Raw genomic sequence first — 20,653 nt, 5'->3', positions numbered from 1 at the left:
TGGCTCTCCACTGAACAACCCTTGGCGTTTTGAGAATTCAGTTGTTGCGCTACCAATTGGGTATGGACTTGATGAATTTGGAGGCTGTGAGAGCAAGTTCAGTGTTTGAGACATTACTGAAGGAGACACAAGATTTCCTAATCAGAATGATGTCAACAACCAAGGGAGTCACACAGAGCTCTACGCTGCCGGTGGGGGATGCACCAAAAATCCCTAAATCGCCCCGGACGCTGAGGCCCAAAAAGGATCCATAGGTAGCAGGACCGGTCCATATGTCTCTGCGAAATCCGTAGTTCGGTAAACTATCTATGGAAGACAAGGGAAAGACAGTTAATATTGAGACAGATGATGAGGAGGAGGATCTTCAGGCTTTCGTAGAAGAGATTGAACCAGATGAAGAAATGGAGGAAGACATTCAGCTAGTGCACGCTGCAGCAAAACTACCCAAATATGTCCCCCCACAGAAAGGGAAAGAAAAAGTACACAAAGACATGGATACCATTAAGAGCGCACTCGAAGCCCCACTCCTCCTAGATGGAATTCTATTTGAGGGTTCAGTCCTGGGTCACATGCCCATGATGAAATTTGAAGATTGGGACCTCATGGACAACGAAATGTTCCCACATTTGGAGACTAGCCAACTTATGAAACAAAGCAAGGAGGGGTCAGTTACAGTGCTACAGCCACGGAAATGGTTGCGCGGGGTGGAGGAGGCCAGGCTACTCCACTTACTATGGATTCCACACTTTCATTGGGAACCAATCATGATATTCGTCATCAGGCAACTGCTTTGCCTAGTGCATGATGGGTACTTGTGGTTGGAGGAGCCGATTCCCATCACGACAGAGCTTATTCATAGGATTTCTCACCTTCCCTGTATGGGAAGGGACCCCGCGGAAATAGCTAGCCAAAGCGGAGACTTGGCACTCGCAGAAGCCATGAAGAAGAAATACAGGTTGGAGAAGAAGCAGAGGGGCTATGTCATTACTAGCATTCAAGACAAAGGGGTGCGCGTAGCCACCCAGCTATTGGCAGGAAAAGTGATGAGAAAATGTCACGGCAACGAGGTACCAGCAATGGTCATCACGCTGGCCGAACAATGTGCCGAGGGGGTACAGTTCAACTGGGTGTAGTTCCTCTGCGAGGAGTTCCTGACGAACTGCAAGGAGGCTTAGGAGCAAGGTAAGACCTTCCACTATGCGTGGTTTCTCTTATCCATCTTGTTGGTTGCAGGGGAATTGCCAGAGGACAGTCAGTTTCCTCCTCTTGACCAAGACTTGCCAGAGGCAGCGAAATACGTGTCACTCTGGGCGACAAGGCATGCCATGTGAATCTGCGAGATCAAGATTTTCTGGATACTCATGGAGGCAAGTGTACGAATGTGGATCAAGAAATGGTCGCACCTATCCCCCACAGTATACGATAGTCTGTGAAGCTTTGTAGACTTTAAGGTCGATATGCACAATGTGTATATCAAGGTGCGGAAGGATCCAGAGAAGAACTGGATCAAACTCCCGTTCATTGCAATTGATGACGTTGTTTTCATGGTGCTCGACTCATGGCCACCCGAATGGCATGCCCTAGATCTGGTAGCACGCGATGAGGCAGCGATACAAAGACAAAAGGATGCTCCCAAGCTACTGGCACTACAGAAGTGGAACGAGAAGTTTTCCGAGGAGGTAAGGGCTTCTTGCGAGGCAGTGAAGGCCACCATAGAGAAGACCAAGGCAGCCGAAAAACAGTAGCAACTGGGGCCACCACAATGCAGGAGAAAATAGGCATGGACCTGACCATAGGACAGGGGACAGACGACATGGCGGAAGGTACGGACCCAAGCACAACAGCTACACAACTGAAACAACCACATGGTATAGAACGAACAAAGCCACGGAAGAAGACCAAGCCTTCCAAATTCGATGGGGAGCCTATTACACTGACAGAGGGTGATCTATATGACATCAGCGAAAAAGTTTGCAAGGTTACCAGGGAAGCACTCTAAGAAGCAATGACGGAGTAGCAGAATGTGTTGGGGACACTCAGGGACAACTGCAGGGACTTTAGGTGTGGCTCCCACAAGAGGGAACGGTAGCCGTCTACGGTGCCGCTAGTACATCAGCAACAAAGCATCTGTTGTGGGACAAAATGGCTAACATCGTCATGCTGCCAGAAGGAGCACTGACAGCAGACAACACATAGGACAGAGCCATGGTAGGCCGGACCAAGGGACTTGGCCTAACCTTGGCTACCCTTTCGCGGGATATATTATACCAGCTACATGTCGGAGGGACAACCGAACTCTGTGCTAGGGAGGGACACGCAGTGCAAATGCTAAGTGAACAATGAATCAACATCAAACAACTTAGCCTAGAATGTGATGAGGTGGTGGCGTAGAACTAGCAGTTGGAGCAGATCGTAGAGGAAGCATGTCATCTCATCCCAGAACTGGAAATTGTGACAAATCTACCAATAGGAATGTGGATCCACAAATTGGCCAGTGGATTCCGTGAGGCAAAGGAGGAAGCTATGAGGATCCAGTTGGATCTCAACCTAAAAATTGTTGAACTACGATTGAAGGTGCAACCCTCCATGCCCCCAGAAGTTCGAGAACAGTGTGCTGATGATGTTTGGAAAGGGCAGGAAGAAATTGAACAGGTAATGCAGAGTTGTACCACTTTGTTGGAAGGATCCTTCGGGGTCCTCACAACCTTAAAGGAGGACCCCACCATACAACAGTTGGAAATAGAGGCACAGGAGCTTCAAATGTAATATGATAGTGTGCACGAGATGGCGCAAACAGTGGTACTAACTCAGCAACTCGCAAGGCTACAATAGGCAAAGGCATTGAAGGAGCAAGTGGACGTAGCACGCCAAAAAGAGGTGGTACTTAAAGCACGCTTCTAGCCTTGGATTCATGAGGCCTTCCTCATCATGGCCGGCATCAAAGGAAAACTCACACAAATGAAAGTGATGCATGACCTGAGATATGGATTTGACCTTGACAATGAGCATTCAGCCGAGCGAGCAGAGTGGATCCAACAGATGGCAGAGCAGTGCGCTGCGGATCTTCGCACAGCTGTTATAGGAATATTTGGGCACTAAAACCCCAATCACATATGTTCATAAACCAAGGGCTTCTAAACCCCTAAAATTGTTGTTTCATTCCCTAAAGGAACAAGGTCAGCTGATTACATCATTTCCCAGAAGTTCTCCCTGAAAAACTGCTCAGAACTGGTCAAAACTGGACCATACAGACTGCTACATGCTGAGGGTGCAATGAATCTTACCTGTCACATGCAAAGGGTGTGATGCATACTAAAAAGCCCTTCTATAGGGTGCGATGAACGAGAGGAGACAAATGGCAGAGGCAGTTTTCTAGGTGGAAACCCAGAGAATCTTCTAGAAACTGCTCATTTGACACTTGCCTCTCTGAATTCACACAGGGATGAGTAAGAGATCATGAAATCTCTAAGTGGAACCAAGAACTATCAGAGAAATGACACTAATCAAAATCCCAGAAGCTGACTCACCCACCTGCAAATATCTATTTATGGATTCCTCATCCTAGAGATCCAGGGGAGCTGGAATTTTGTATTTTTGTAAGGAAGTGCTATTGGTTTCTCTGTGAAACATTGTAGTGTTGGGTGATCTAGCTTTTCATGAGGTGAAGAGGGATTTCATGCTAGGAGGATGGCACTAGGTCAGACCGCTGGGTTGTAATCCTCTCTTCTACTACTTTTATCAATAAAGCTATTTGAGTTTTCCTCCATATTCTTGTATATTTCTGAATCTTATATTGGTGTATGCATTTGTATGGTTAATATACATCTAATCCTATATTGTTTATGGTTATAGATCTCTATGCTTTGATGGTATTATGCTACTTTGACTCTACAGGTGTTCTTTGAAGTGAAACAAGTGAGGAAAGAGTGGTGAAGCTCAATCAAAGGGGGGAGGAAGCAAGCAAGGATCCAAGTGAAAGACTGAGGTTGGTACTCTTTGCTTCTCTTTCATCTATCTCTCATAAAGGAAAACACAAGTAACTTTAGTTTGTTTGTTTCTAAGATAGCTACCCATATTATTGGGACTAGCAGCTCTGAATGGACACTAATTTTCCTGATAAAAAAATGGCGACTCCACTTGGGAGCGAATGGTTTGATTGTTAGTCACTGTTGTTTTCTTTATAAACTACAGATGGAGCCTGAAGTTAAGCCAGCTAGCCTTCGAACTGCTTTTGCTATGCAACTGCAAAGTAGATCAACACTGCTTCAGTCAATCTCCGGGTTAGTTTATGAACTGAACATCTGACTTGCAAACATCCTAAGTGCCCTGGTGGTAGCTCAAATAACCTCATTAGATCAGCCCCTATACTTTGTGTTTACTGTCTATCATTAGTTTAGCTTAAATCCATGAACTTAGCTACAAACTGTGAGTGAAAACCAAGCTCAGTCTCATCCCTAGACCATAGCATTGTCTCTCATTGGCAACCTAGATGCATCGCACCTCCTGTGTGTTTTAGGTGAGATGTATCCATGTTTCCCTGTGTTACAGGTGCGATGATTGAATGAGACTGTTTGTGCCTCTACATTTTGGTTTTTCCTTCATTGTTTTCAGCTCTATTTAGTAGTTTTGTTGTCTATGATCAGTATATCACTGTTGAAACTCTCTTCCTTTGCATTATTCAACCTCCATTGATAAGGAATTGTGAATGTTTTATGTATTTTTCATCATTTACAGTCCTCCTTTGCAAAAAGTAGCTTAATTGAACTGTCGTCTTTTGATTTGAAAGTGTCGCAAGTGTCGTTTTCAGTCAAAGAAAAGAGTGTCATAAAGTCTTCCTATTTTATATAGTTGATTACACTTTTTCCATTGTATTTTATTTGAATCATCAATTCTTTGAAGTGTCGAAAGAAGTTTTCAAGTCAAAATTGAAAGTGTTGTCTAAATATTCCTTTTGTTTTTGAAAATAAATTGCTAAAGTGTCTCTTTGAGGAAAGATAGTTGAGATCTATACTTAGTTTTCTTTTTGTCATTCTCACATTAAGGAAACTGAAAAAAAAATGCATACATGTGCATTTGCATTTAGACTGCATGTGGAAATTGATTTAGGACAGTGCATCTTAGTGTGTGCTCTCTACTCTATGTTGAAAGAATTTTACTTCTCTTTCCTTAGTAGCTAGGATTTTCATTGCTAAAAGAAAGTAAATAATTGTTTATCATCTTAGATTGCATATTTAGGAATTGTACATCTACATCATGCGGTGAACCTTAAAGGAAAACTTCTTAAGAAAGATCAACTGTAAAATAAACCTTAATGAACATAAAAGCACTTTGGAACCTAACGCACAACATCTAGAAGTCCAGGCTAGAGATGTATTCTGGCGTCGTAAAGCCTGGTAATCGTAGGTTGGGTGATTCCTCCTCCTTGATACGACAAGTGCCAATACGGACTTGTGCTCCCATATACCATCGAGTATATATTGGGAGACCACAATAGGCTATATCATTTATCCTTAGGAATCCGTGTCTGCCGCCCTATCGATCGCAATGCACTGAACACAGCATTCAGAAAGATTGACTACCGTATGTAAAAAGTATTCTGTAGTTTTGTGATTGGTTTGGTAATCCCCCTGTCTAGATTTCTAGAGTAGTCACTTTCGTTCCTTTTCAGACTCCTTAAAAGAAATGGTCCATCTGAACACTTGTCACTTCAGGCTCATTAAAAATTTAAGGCGACTAGAGTCATCTTTAGCTTTTTCTCGACTCTTTAAAATTGAAAAAGCAAGTTGTGTCAAAGCGTCATCAAATTTATTTTAATCAGAATAACATCACTGTTCCCTTGTTGATCTCAGGTTGAGAAAATGGAGTCCACCAATCAAGGATTTCCCCTTGGGGGGAATCCTAATCCTTTCTCTTCTTGGGGAGATGTTGGTGCTCCACACATGGCTACATTGTCCCTTCCAGGACTCACAATTGGCCTGCCAGTATGGCTTTTCTCGACCTCTGTCATTCAAAACACCATAATTCCTTAGTAATCAAATCAGAAACCAGATGATACTGAAGTTGCTCCTCCACCTTCTACTTCATTTGTTTCTCCCTCTCCTTCCTCCTCTTCGCTTGGTGAAGCTAGTAACACTAAAAAACAAGTAACTGAGAAGAAGAAGAAAGGGAAGGAGAAGAAGAAGAAGAAGCCAACAACGAAAGGGGACAACCATGCATCATCTGGCGAAAATCCACACACTACACCATCCAAACCTAAATCTCCATGTGTCATTTGCAAAGGAGACCACTATCATCGAGATTGTCCTTGCATCCCGCGGATCTTAAGGGACTGGTCTCCCCACTTGCACAATCCGGTGTCTTCAACCTCTGACGATCATGTTGAGAGCACACCATCAACTAGTGAAAATGAAGTCAATGGACAGAAAGGAAGATCTAAATTTCCTTGTAGACTATGTGAACGTGATCATGCCCTCCACCATTGTCCGTTCCTGGATGAAGCTAAAAAATTCTTGGATAATTGCCCTGCTTCACCGCAATGACTTCCTCCTAGATACAAGAAACTCTTGCCGAGTCCATCGCTAGTTGAAAATCTGACTGACGCACCTTTGTTGTTGGTTGAAGCACCTATCATTGAAGATAAACCCTCTGAGTCCACACCAGACCAAGTCAATAGGGCAAGACAGTAGCCGACCTAGTCTTGTCTTCAGAAGGTCCACCTTCATATGATATGGTCATTAAAGAGAATGAGAACAACACTGTTCAAATTATTTTTGTTAACACATAATCCAATGAACATGGGGGAAATCTACCCATTCATTTACCGTAGGAAGGAAGTTCGTCAAAGATTCATCTGGTCATTTATTCGGTCCCTCCTCCAAGCAATCTAGTCGTTTCTTTCAATTGGAATCTACTAGGGAGACCCCACCTACCATCTAATGTACCATTCCCAATCATAGTACAAGCTTACAGAATGATCATGGTTGGTACTATCATAGATGAAGGGGCTTCCATGAGTATCCCTTCCTCAACTACTTGGAAAGTACTTGTTCACCATCGCTTCTGCCTGAGATTTGAAATTTGTCAGGCTTCAACAAAGGAACCAGTCGACCATTAGGGATCTTTCCAAGTTTTCCTATAACTTTGAGAAGGAAAATTGTTCTCTAAACGTGATGGTAGTCCAAGGGCCTCTATATTACAATCTACTCCTTGGGTGTGACTACATTTATAGCATGGGAGCTATTGTTTCCTCACTCTTTCGAGTGATGTGTTTCCTGTATGAAGGCAGAATGGTCCAGCTCATTGACCAACTTTCATTCCCTGGTTCAAACATGGCTACTAGTCAAATGCCATCCCTAACTGGTCTTTTTGCACAAGGAATGTCTCATCAACCTCTAGTCCGTCCACTTGATGAGTGCGAGTGATTCAGTGAATGTGACTAAACCCAGGGGACATGCACCCTAGTTTGCTTCAGCAGGAAAACCCCAGATATAAGGTAGGTTTCCACGTAGGATATATGACTAGTCTGACACACCCGTTCGTTTAGGAAAATGGGATTAGACTGGAAAATGATTCCCTCATCAAAGGTTATGTGAGTGGAAGCTCCCACCATTCACCTTTGTCTATTTCAATGGACAGAGCCAAGGAAGTGTTTTGTCTGCAAATGCAGACGAAACAGCCTTGCTTAAGTGCAAGAACTTCCATATGGTAACCTGGAAACTTTACTTCTCTTTATACCTAGGGACATGCAAACCTTTTGTACACAAGTGAAAAGCAACCAGCATAACTCTAATCCCGTAGTTTTTACTAACTTCAATTGCTTAAGTTAGGTGATTGGTCTAGTCAACCATTCACCTTTGCCGAGACTGATGGAAACGACAAAGTAAAGGAACTGTTTCTCATTGAGAAGCTATCCTACCTAACCTCAGTAGTTCTTTAACCCCTAGGAAAGTAGTTTGTCATTCCTAGCTTACATATAAAAGGCTCCGAAGCAAAGGTGCGCATGGGGAAAGCTCCCTAAAAAATGAACCTACTAATGAGATACATCCTTATTATATGACTGGCACAAGCAATGTTTCTGCAAAGTTGAAGCTCGTTAAAAAATAAACCTAGTTATGAGCATATGTTCCCCCAGAGTTCAAGCTCATTAAAAAATGAACCCACTTTCAGTAAATAACCTTTGTAATCGCATTATGATTAGCTTTTGAGCCTTGGTCGTGTTCTTACCATCACCTCCACTTTTTAGCCGATCATCCGCCTCCACTTGATTGTTTATCCTTTTGAGGAACAACTGCGACGAGTGATTCTGTTAGCCATCTTCTTTACACTGCTGTGACTGAAAAGTTCCAAACCTTACCTGGAACCAACTACTACCCGAAAATATCACTCGTTCCTCAAATACGAGTCTCTTTTAAGCTCTTTTTAGACTCGTAAAATATAAAAAGATTTCCGAGCAATTGGCCTCTCCAGCTCATTAAAGTGATTGGAAGTTCCATCCCTCCTCTATATTTTAATATTTTTGGACCTGAGGGATCATTACACAAAAAGATCGAGCGCTTGTCTTTTTCAGCTCATTAAAGTGATCAGAAAAGTTATCCCTTTTGTATTATTTTATACTTTTTCGGACTTAAGGGATTATACTATGAAAAAGGATTACTGGAGTTACCTTTTCGTCTCTTTTCAGAATCTCTAAAACTGAAAAGGAACACATTATCTTTGTCATTAAACTCGTTAAAACAATAGTGACGAACTTGTCCATTACAGACAAGAGCGAGTTTCACTATCGCTAGGCTCGCTAAAACATAGCGACAGGTTTGCCCAAAGGGAAAATTATAGAACAAGCATATGTTATCCTCCTCAAGCTTGACAAAAATAAAGAGGTACTGGTCAAAAATGATTGGGTAAAAATTGGGAAGAAAAATTGAAGAACTTTATTGGTAGTAGGTCACTCTTGAACATAACACTTTCACTCCATCACCAAGATTGAGTCAGGTTGGGTTATTCCGTTCACCAGTCATATCACCATTGGTCCTCCGTACCATCCATTTTTTGGGGTTAATGCTACCAATCCATTTTCAGTGTCACCAATATGTTCAAGAGAAGTTGCTCAGAGAATTCACCAACCCAGCGAATGCCTCATCCACTGCAATACCTTCACACTCCATTTTTCATGACCGCCACCCTGAACTTGTATCATCAGATCGTTTTCATCTCCACGAAATCATTTGCTCTGTTCTGTGGCGTAGATGTGGGATTCATTAAGGCCCTCCTATGATGGGTCACTTCTTTTCGACATCAACTCATTATCCAAGAAGTCGACTTAGGAACAACCCTTTCAGTACTTTAAAGCTTGCATGCCTCAATGGCAAGTTTCTCACTTCCGGTGATAGGTTTACATCAATGGCCTTCGACCGAAAGATTTTATGTGGTGTTCAACATAAACTCATGTTTTCACACCACGTGAATTGTACTGCAGTACCTTGAGGTTCATCATCATTATTGGTGATTCCTCTCGTGCCTGTTAACAGTTTACATCATTGGCTGGTAATCAAGCGATGTCTTTCCTTGTTCGACATCAGAACATCTTTTCACATGGATCGACTTGTACTTCGGGCGAAGATTGAACGAGTTTGAAGACCTCGGATCTAGTTTCATCCATCCGAGCTATGATATATTTAGGAAAAATAAAGACATCAAATGTACATCATAGCTGCACAGATAATCATCCAAGCCAAGGGATGATGGCTCTACCAGAATCATCAGTCTGCCACATAGACGGTTGTCTGTCCTATGTACATGAAAATGAATTTATAAAGCTGAGCATGGGAATGCCCACCTCAGCTAGATCATGAAAATATTACGAAGATAATGTATTGTATTGTATCTTATTACAGGTCACCTTCTAGTTTTGAAAAACCTCAGATCCTCATGATAAAGCATTTCACCCGACATTATAATATTTACGACCTCATGCTTTAGGGGGCAACTATTCTAGACATATTTGGGCACTGCAACCCCAATCAAATATGTCGATAAACCAAGGGCTTTTAAACCCCTAAAAGTGTTGTATCATACCCTAAAGGAACAAGGTCAACTGATTACATCATTTCCCAGAAGTTCTCCTTGAAAAACTGCTAAGAACTGGTCAAAACTGGACCATACAGACTGCTCCATGCTAAGGGTGTGATGCATCTCACCTGTCACATGCAAAGGGTGTGATGCATACTAAAAAGCCCTTCTGTAGGGTGCGATGAGCGAGAGCAGACAAATTGTAGAGACAGTTTGCTAGGTGGAAACCTAGAGAATCTTCTAGAAACTGCTCATTTGACACTTACCTCTCTGAATTCGCCCAGGGATGAGTAAGAGATCATGCAATCTCCAAGTGGAACCAAGAAATATCAGATAAATGACAATAATCAAAATCCCAAGAGTTGACTCACCCACCTGCAAATATCTATATATGGATCCCTCATCCTAGAGATCCAAGGGGGGCTAGAATTTTGTATTTTTGTAAAGAAGTGTTGTTGGTTTCTCTGTGAAACATTGTAGTGTTGGGTGATATAGCTTTTCATGAGGTGAAGAGGGCTTTCATGCTGGGAGGATGGCACTGGGTTAGACCGCTGGGTTGTAATCCTCTCTTCTACTACTTTTATCAATAAAGCTATTTGAGTTTTCCTCCATATTCTTGTATATTTCTGAATCTTGTATTGGTGTATGCATTTGTATGGTTAATATACATCTAATCCTATATTGTTTATGGTTATATATCTCTATGCTTTGATGGTATTATGTTGCTTTGACTCTACAGGTGTTCTTTGAAGTAGAACAAGTGAGGAAAGAGTGGCGAAGCTCCATCAAAGGAGGGAGGAAATAAGCAAGGCGGCAAGCAAAAGACTGAGGTTGGTACTCTCTGCTTCTCTCTCATCTATCTCTCATAAAGGAAAACACAAGTAACTTTAGTTTGTTTGTTTTTGGGGCCTGAAGCTCGAATTTTGGTCAAGTGTAATGTAAAGACCCCACGAAATGCGGGCGCAGAACGTGAGAGTCTAGGGTTGTCCACCCTAATATAATGTAATTTAATGTAAAGTGTGTCGGCCTACCCATGGTCCACGGACCATGAGATTGTATAAATAGAGCGAGGCTCTAAGTGTAAAGGATGTCTTAGTTTTTCACAAGTAATAGATAGATGCAAAGGCATGGTTAGAAGATAGAAGTGAATCTAAAGTGTATTGGGTCGTAGTGGTAGGTAGAGGCTCTGTAGTTGAGTGCACAGAGGCCTAGTAGAGTCTGCAGCTGAGTGCGCGGACCCCTGTAGCTGAGTGCACAGGGTGGAGTCAGGTCTATAACTAAACTTGAGTATTAATAAAGATAAGATTGATTCAGAATATTGTGCGTCTATTTGTAGATCTATATTTCTATGTTCTGGTTATCTTTATGCATTTATATTGTTTTCAAGTACTCACATTAATCTAGAAGTTGAATAAGTAATAATAATATTGGGCCTACACAAACTAAGTTAAGCACTAATATAATAGCACAGTAAGGATCGAATCAGAATAATACGAAGGTGCACACAGGTTGCAAAGAATAGAAAGCTGCACGGAGTAGCACGCAGATTAGGATCGCGAACCTCCAGAACCCTCATCAAGACATCCCTAGGGTGTGAAAACCTAGTTCCAGCACCCTCCCATACTACTTCGGGTGAGACCTCAGTCTGAGCTTCATGGACTGTTGCTGAAAGGGCCAGTAGTACTAGGATTTAATTGGTTAAACTCACTGCTAAACCTGGGTCAGGCCCCACGTAGCCAACAATAGACAAGTATGATGGAATGGATGATCCACGTGATCACCTAACCAAATGGACTAAGGCTTATGGAGCAGATTCCCAGCCTGAATGGGTGCATCTGTTTTGTCATACCAATGAATTGGTACCTAGAAATAGAGCTCCAACATGGCATTGAAGAATGGGACATATTGCTGCTAGGGGTTTTTAATGACGTTCAACTTTGAGGATGGGTTTGAATGTATTAACGTGGCACTACAGGAGGTTAAAGTAGCGATCTTTAGGATACTGCAAGATCCTTTGGACCTGATTCAACCTGATTGGACTACCTAGCTGAACCATGCACTGGAATGCTATAACATGACCACTGAAGAAGAAGACGAGGATCCCAGAAAGATTAATATTCCAGAATCTGAGGGTCACCGTGAGGTTGAAGGTCCACATATAGAGGATCCAAACATAATCACGCCACTGAAAACTAGGCAAGTCAACATTGGCACATATGTGGAGCTGAAATTTGCAAAGATTGGGGACTATTGGGATGATGCAGTAGTAGACAAGGTCACTAAGCTCCTATATGAATATCAGGATTTGTTCCCCATGAAGTTTTCTGATTTGAAGGGAATATTAGGAGACCTAGGTTTCATGAAGATCATCATAAAATGAGACGCGAAACCTGTAAAGCAAAGACCTTACCGCCTTAATCCGAAGCATAAGGAAAGGGTATGTGCTGAGTTAGATAATATGCTCACGGAAAGAATTATTGAACCAGTGGAAGAATCTGATTGTGTAAGCCCGATAGTGGTTAAGTAAAAGAAACAAAATGAATAAATAAGGATATACATGGATCTCCGTAAATTGAATGACGCTTGTGTGCATGATCCTTTCTCGACCCCATTCACTGATGAGGTCCTAGATAATGTAGGCAACCAAGAAGCATACCCTTTCACTGATGGGTTCTCTGGGTACCATCAAATCAAAATCATGCCTGAGGATAGAAGCAAGATGACCTTCATGGTTGAATGGGGATGTTTTCAGTATACCATAATGCCTTTTGGGTTGAAGAATCCACTAGCAATCTTTTCGCGCGTAATCATTGCGGCATTCAAGGAATTCATTCATAAATTTTTGTAGGTATACATTGATGATTAGATAGTGTTTGGATTGGTCAAATTCCATGTGGAAAGTCTGTGCTTGATGCTAGATACATGTCGGAGATACCAGATTGTGCTCAATTTGAAGAAGTGTCTATTTTGTGTCCCTTTTGGGGTCCTGCTAGGTCATGTGGTATGCAGACAAGGATTGATGGTAGACCCCATGAATATCATTGTGATAATCAACTTGGAGGCACCGAGGAATGTGAAACAGTGATGTGCAACTTTAGGGCATACCGAATACTATAGGAAGTTCATCAAGAGCTATGCCCAGATCATCGCGCCTATGGAGAAATTATTGAAAAAGGTTGCTACGGTCTATTGGAATGATGAATGTCAAAAGATATTGGATTTGCTAAAAGAGAAAATGGTCACCGTCCTAATCCTGGTCTTCCCGGAATGGAAGAAGGAATTTCATGTGCACATGAACGCATCATATATTGCATTGGGGGCTGTGTTGACACAGGATGGTGAGGGAGAACTGGATCACCCTATAGCGTTCACAAGTAGGAAGTTGTCTAAAGCAGAGAAAAATTATTCCACGACAAAGTGCGAAGGATTAGATATGGTGTATGCGCTCCAGAAGTTCAGGCACTACTTGTTGGGCAGACACTTTAAGATGTATACATATCATTCCACATTGAAGTACTTGATCAATAAGCCTGTGTTGGGGGGGAATATCTACAGATGGTTGTTGTTGTTCAAGGAGTATGATTTTGAAGTTATTGTGAAACTTGGACGGTTGAATGCAGGACCAGATCATCTATCGCACATTGAAATGGGAGAGGAACCTACTAATTTGGAGGAGGGGCTGCCTAACGCACAACTCTTTGCAGTGCGCATCACGGACAGACACTTTGATGATATCATACACATCCTGATGACAAGAAATGCTCTAGAAGGGTATAAAAGGCAGCAGAAGAAGGAGTTAATGGTGAGCGTGGTAGATTTCTCTGTCATTATAGGACACCTGTATAAAATGGGGTCTGATGAAATATTACAACGTTATGTACCGAAGTTTGAAAGGAGTAGTATCCTCACTGATGTTCATGGGGAAGCTGTGGGAGGACATTACGCAGGAAAAGCGACTGCACAGAAGATTCTACGCACTGGGTTGTGGTGGCCAACCCTTCATAAGGATTCGAAAGCATACTGCAGGGCATGTGACGCATGTCAAAGGATTGGCAGGCTGCCGTGGAGGGATGAATTGCCTTTGATGCTATAGGTGACTTTACAACCATTCAAGAAATGGGCGATTGACTTTGTGAGTCCAATTCAGCTTCAAGGAAAGAAGACAGGTGCGCAGTACATCATCACTACGACTGAGCACTTGACTAGGTGGGCAGAGGTGTAGCCTGTGAAGGACTATACAGGCGTGATAGCAACAAAGTTTATTTTTGAATATGTGTTGACAAGATTTGGCTATCCAAAGATATTGATGAGAGATCGCGGTACGCACTTTATTAACAAAACAATTAGCACATTGACAGAAGAATTTCATGTGTATCATCAGAAAAGTATGCCTTATCTTCCACAGGGCAATGGGACGGTGGAATCATTCAATAAGATACTAGAGAGCGCACTGACGAATGCCTGCAATGCTCAAAGAAATGGCTGGGATGTGCCTACATAATGACCTGCAAGAAGCTGACTAGGCAAATGCCTTTCAAACTTGTGTATGGCATAGAAGCTATGATGCCAATGGAATACATTGTACCTAGTTTGCGCATAGTGGCACTCATAGGAATGGCGGACCATGGGCCCTAGAAGAGAGGCTTGTGCAGCTAACAGAGCTTGAGGAGGACTGCTTTCTAGCTCAATTTCATCAACAAGTTCAAAAAGGGTGCGAAAGGGCATGGCACGATCGACACATCAAACTATGCACCTTCAAGGTAAATGATCTGGTCTTGTTATATGACAGTAAATTTGATAAATTTCTAGGGAAATTTAGGATGCACTGGCTAGGGCCATATGTCATCAAGGAGATTACTGATGGTGGAGCAGTTCAGCTGGTTAAATTGAATGGAGAACCCTTCCCAGGGAAGGTGAATGGTAGCCGATTGAAGCCATACACCGGTGATCTAGCTAGGTGACTATATGAGGGAAGCACAGTCTTAGCACTCCAGGCAGCTGAAAGGAGGCATGGGACTATAAACTACACTACCCGGGTTGGAGAGTTGCGTAAGGAGAGAACTGCGTGGAATGAGGGAATGTCACATAGTCCACAACAACATGCAGAGAGCTATGGTACCAAGGGAGAATCCACACAGAGCAGCCGGAAAGTGATCGTTAAAGTCATTGTTCATGATTTGGCAATGAAAAAACGGCCAAATGGAGCGGGGGGCAGCATTTAAGTCGGAAATTATGGGCAAGATGTTTGAAAATATGCTGCTAATATAGCATTAATGAACTAATTTTGGGGGTAACGCTTGGATTTGAATTCAAAATGGCCTATAAATTACATGTGGTCGCCTAGTGGAAAAAAAAATTCATATTGAGAAATTGTGAGTTGTGTTGTGTGTTGTGCATGAACCGCGCATTTCTAGAAAAGCTAATTTATTGCCCAGTGTTCGATCAATTTCTTGAAACTGACCGCAAAATCATCCGTGACATTATTTTAGGAGCAAAAAACATGGATGCAGAAGCAATGACAACCGATGGATCTGTTCCAGAGGTCGCTATGGCAATAGAAGGAGATGCCTTGTAGAGATACCAACTAAAGTATTGAAGTATCCATGGTCGCCTAGACCGAGGCCTACCCCAACCAAGGAGGGTCTCAAGAACAAGAAGGGCAAGTAGGCTGTGACACTGTAGCCGGTGTGTGCATCTCCCAGAAAACACCCACAGAAATATAAGCCTACCACATAGGAAAAGGGCAAGATGATTAACCTAGAGCTAGAAGAAGAAGAGATTGAGGATATCCCAATGGATGATGAAGATGTTGGGGTGGAAATAGAGGATGTTGAAATTGAGGGGTCTACCCCATCACTAAGCTACCTGAGTACGTTCCTCCGTGTAGGGGCAAGATCAAGGTGCCTCATCACAGACACCCCTCTTGCTAGACCAAATTGTGTTCGAAGGACCGCATTTGGGGCATGTCCCCATTTTGAAATTAGAATACTAGGATTTAACAACATAGAGTAGTTCCCTCATTTAGCAACAAACCAACTTATGCACCGAGTGTTCCACAAAAATACTAGAGTAACCCCATTGGAGCCGAGGAAGGGCTGAAAGGCATAAATAAGGTAGGACTGCTCAACCTGCTATGGGTGTTGGATTACAACCACGTGCCCATCAAAATGGTGGTAATCAAGAAGCTACTATACTTGGTACATGATGGGTGTCTGTGGCTGGAGGAGCCGATACCCATCACTGATATGCTGATGGGCATCTGCCATACACAGGGGAAAATACGGCCATGACGTTTGGCGGAAAGGCTGGCGAGCATGCCCTTACGGAGGCCATGAAGGAAAAGTTTAAGTTAGTAAACAAGTCACGAGGCTATGCCATTACGAGTATCTCTGACCCCACAGTTAAAGTGGCAACCCAAATCTTGGTAGGGAAGGTCATGTAGAAGTGTTGCACAGATGAAGTGTTGGCACCAATCATAGCTTTGGTGGCCCAATGCACGGATGTAGTTCAATTTAATTGGGTGCGCTACCTCTGTGGTGAGTTCCTCGCATACTTCCGCAAGGAGAAGGATCTTAGCAAGCCATTCCACTATGCATGGCTCTTGCTGTCCATAGTGCTGGTAGCATGGGAGCTACCCGAAGACAGTCAGTTTCCTCCAGTCGCATCGAACCTACCAGAGGCAGCGAAGTGTTGAGTCTTGAAAATGTCATTCATTTCCATTACACTTTCACTATTATGTCCATTATATCACCTCCATTTCATCTCCATTTCACTACTATGTCACCACATTCATCCGATTTTCATTATCATTGGGCCACATTTATGTTTTTTCAAACTTTATTAATTCTAAGCTTTTTAAGTGAATTTGTGGTTAAAAATTAGAAAATAATGTGCATAAGCTTATACCTAACAAATGGGTTGAGATTGTTGACATGTGTAGGTTGAAAGGAGGCTTCTAGAAGACCCTTATGTGGCACTCTAAGGCCAAATTCGAATTTGAGTGGAAAGAATCAGGGGATCATGAGGATATGTGTCACATATCCTAATTATATTGTAACTCTAAGAAGACATGTGTCTTATCAGTTCCTATTTTGATTAGGACTCTAGAGGTAGAGGGAGAGATTCATGGACTCTCGTTAATGAGATGACTTCTCATATTTTTGTATAAATAAGAGATCTCTCTCCTTCATTAGCTTGGCTTGTCTTTTAGTTATTTAGCTTGGAGTTTGTAGTTCTCCCTTGATGGCTTTAGAAAGCTTTGGAGAGATTTGTTGTACTTTTTAATTTTGAAGAATTTGAATAAATATTTGATGTTCTCAACATGGAAGGAGATGTAAAGTAGATGTCATGGAGCATATTAGAATGTAAGGTAGAGTAGATTTCATTTTGTAATTTTGCTTTGATTTCATTATGTCATTTGATTGCTTTCAAGTTTGACAATTTAGATTTTTCATTCATGCAATTTTAATTCATGTAAGTGTGTTCAACTGGTTGATTGTAGATTAGTTTTTCTTTATATGTTTTTGCATCAACTAGTGACATGAGATTAACCTCTCTGCTAACTTTGCTTTTCTTATTTTTTTTAATTCCAGTTCTATTTTGATTTCAGTCTTCTTTACTTGCTTTATTAGTTAGTTTAGAAATCAACTTGCTCATATCATTGACGGTTACCTCCGAAAGCCATAGCGGGACTACTGGCGAGGGATCGAATTATGAATGTGTGATTTGATTTTAGTTTTATTTTTCTGCAATTAGATATTAAATTGCTCATATCATTGATGGTTACCTCCGAAAGCCATAGCGGGACTACTGGAAAGGGATCGAATTATGAATTTGTGATTTGATTTTAGTTTTACTTTTCTGCAATTAGATATTAAATTACTCATATCATTGATGGTTACCTTCGAAAGCCATAGCGGGACTACCGGTGAGGGATCCGATTATGAATGTGTAATTTGATTTTAGTTTTACTTTTCTGCAATTAGATATTAAATTGCTCATATCATTGACGGTTACCTCCAAAAGCCATAGCGGGACTACTGGCGAGGGATCGAATTATGAATGTGCAATTTGATTTTAGTTTTACTTTCCTTGCAATTTTTTATTTCTTTGAGTGCAGTAGCTTAAATCACTTTTCTATATTTAGATAGCAACAGAGATAATAGTTTCATGATCAGTAGTCCATTATTTACTGGTTTAAATAGTAGCACATTTTTCATTCTTGTTCAAGCATTACTGTCATCACTAGTATATTCTAAGACCTTCTGAAGTGTTAAGTTCTGGAAATCATTATAGAGGACATAATTGCCTTAAAATATGTATCCATACTTGCCTTCTAGAGACTTAGGAATAGGATTTCCATTTGCATTAGACACTTTAAGAGATCAACAAGAACAAAACCCCAAAACAAAACAAAAAACTATAAAACAATGAAGTAAGAAAAAGGTTAACTAAGCACATATGGTGCACCACACTTCATCAGTTTACGATACCCAGATTGATAATTTATGTAGAGCAATTTAAGATGTTAAATTGACTAGACACGACGTACGCTTCATTGTGGGCGACTAAGGATCCTCAATGGATAAAGGAAAACAAGATCTTTTGGATCTTGATGGAGATGAACTTGCATATGGCCATCAACCGCAAGTCGTGGCTGTCACCTACCAATTTTGACAGATTGAAAGAGTACATGGAATTCAAGGCTGACTTCTACCACATCTCAATACGGGCACATAAGGAACTTGAGTAGAAATGGCATGACTTTCCCTACTTGGCAACAGGCGACATGATCAACACGGTCCTTGATAGCTGTCCGGCAGAGTGGCGCACTTCCTCCGACTTGGTTGCGGGGTCGAGCAAGTCTACCACACAACACAATAAGGAAGAGGCCAAGATGAAGATGGAAATGCTAGCCCTGAAAAGGAGAAAGGAGGTTGACAACAAGGCTAAGGCAAAGCACACTACCGCGCAGCAATCGGGTGGGTAGGTAGGAGAAGAGTAGCGCAACTTTGACAAAGGTTAGAAATCGCCTTCACCAGAAACAGAGGAAGAAGAGGACGAATAGACGGAGGAGGGAGGAGTGGACCTAGAGACGACTCCATTCTGTATCAAGCACACCAAAGGACCATAAAAGGTAGGGCCACAGAAGAAGTCCAAGGCTAGAAAGATGTCTCTAGATCTGATCACCCTAACAAAGGGGGATCTGAATGATATAAGGGATGCAGTGTGGGATGCCACCACGGAACTACTGCAACAGTTCGAGTAGTAGCAATAGCAAGCATCGGGGGCTATTCAGACATGTCTGCATGAGCTATAGGTCCATGCATCATAGATTCAGACCAGCGTGGCATCCACCATTTTGGCCCTTAACACCTTAGAAGCCACAGGGATGCTACACATGTAAGGGACCCCTAAGCCATAGTGCTGCCAGATGGAGCATTGACAACAGAGACTGAAGTTGACAAGTCCACTGTCAATGCCCTCAAGGGAGTGGGACTTAACTTGGTAGTGCTTCCTAGTGAGGCACTACACCTTCTGTAGGATGGTGTGATTGCAGAACTTCGGGCCCACAAATAGCGCACTTTGCATGTGATCAACGAGAAAATGGTAAAAAATGGTCAGATGACTATGCAGAGAGACTCTACTATTAAACTTGTGACAGACTTGACTGATAAGAATCAACGCATAATCAAGGTTGTGGATGAGGCATGCAGAATTGTCCTGGAGCTAGCCATACCCGAGGTTGAGCCAGTAGATGTGCGGGTTTAGAAACTCGCTGTGGGAGTGTGAGACACACACATAGAGTTGGCAAAGGTTCAGTGGGAGTGTACGATGCACACACAGAGTTAAAGGCCCAGCCTTCGACTCTACCAGAAGTCAGGGAGCAACGTGCGACTGTCGTGATAGATGCGCTAGCAGCAATAGTGAGTGCAGTGATGGACTGCATGATGCTTTTTGAGCAATCGCTCGAGGTACTCACTAGCTTGCAAGAAGACCCCAATGTGGAGAGGCTGGAGATAGAATTGCGGGAACAACAATAGTGCTATGATGAGGTTAAAGTGTCAACGTGCACTGTCACCATCAAGCAGAGACTCACGAAGCTGCAAGAGGCCAAGGCATTGAAAGAACATATCAATACAGTTCAGCAAAAGGAAGCAATGTTGAAGGCCCGCTTAAAACCTTGGTTGGATGAGGCCTAATTGATCATGGCATCCATTGAAGGCAAGATGGCTAGTTTGCAGGAGACTCAGCAGAAGCTCCAAGTTGATACCGTAGGGCCAGCGATCGAGTAGTTGGTCGAGGAGATGAAGTAGGCGGTCGCGTAGTGCGTTGCCAAGGTAGCAGTTGTCCAAGCCGAGCTGGGAGGTCTTCGTGATAAGATCTTCATGCTAGCTGAGTAACTCAAGGGCGAGTCACCATGTTTATGTTGGGGGCTTATTGGGAACGGGTCCCCTCGAGATCAATTTTGGGGTTAAAACCCCAAGTTTTGGGGAAAAAGGCCCGAAGTTTGTATAAAGAATGTAAAGTCTCCACATTTTATGGTCACGGAGCGTGAAGATGTCAAGATTCATTAAGGGTTGTTCGT

The 20,653-nt window shown here is 42.3% G+C and overlaps 1 pseudogene; it reads left to right on the top strand.

The window, feature by feature from the left end:
- The first annotated feature begins 2,472 nt into the window (after positions 1 to 2,472).
- LOC149225182 (soluble starch synthase 3, chloroplastic/amyloplastic pseudogene) overlaps positions 2,473 to 20,653 on the top strand; it is a 61,383-nt pseudogene continuing 43,202 nt past the window's right edge.

The sequence above is a fragment of the Pinus tabuliformis genome, chromosome J, assembly GCF_031772625.1.
Source record: "Pinus tabuliformis cultivar Carrire ecotype Pingquan chromosome J, CPIR1, whole genome shotgun sequence".
Taxonomy (NCBI): Eukaryota; Viridiplantae; Streptophyta; class Pinopsida; order Pinales; family Pinaceae; genus Pinus; species Pinus tabuliformis.
This window is presented reverse-complemented; position numbering and strand designations above follow the sequence as displayed.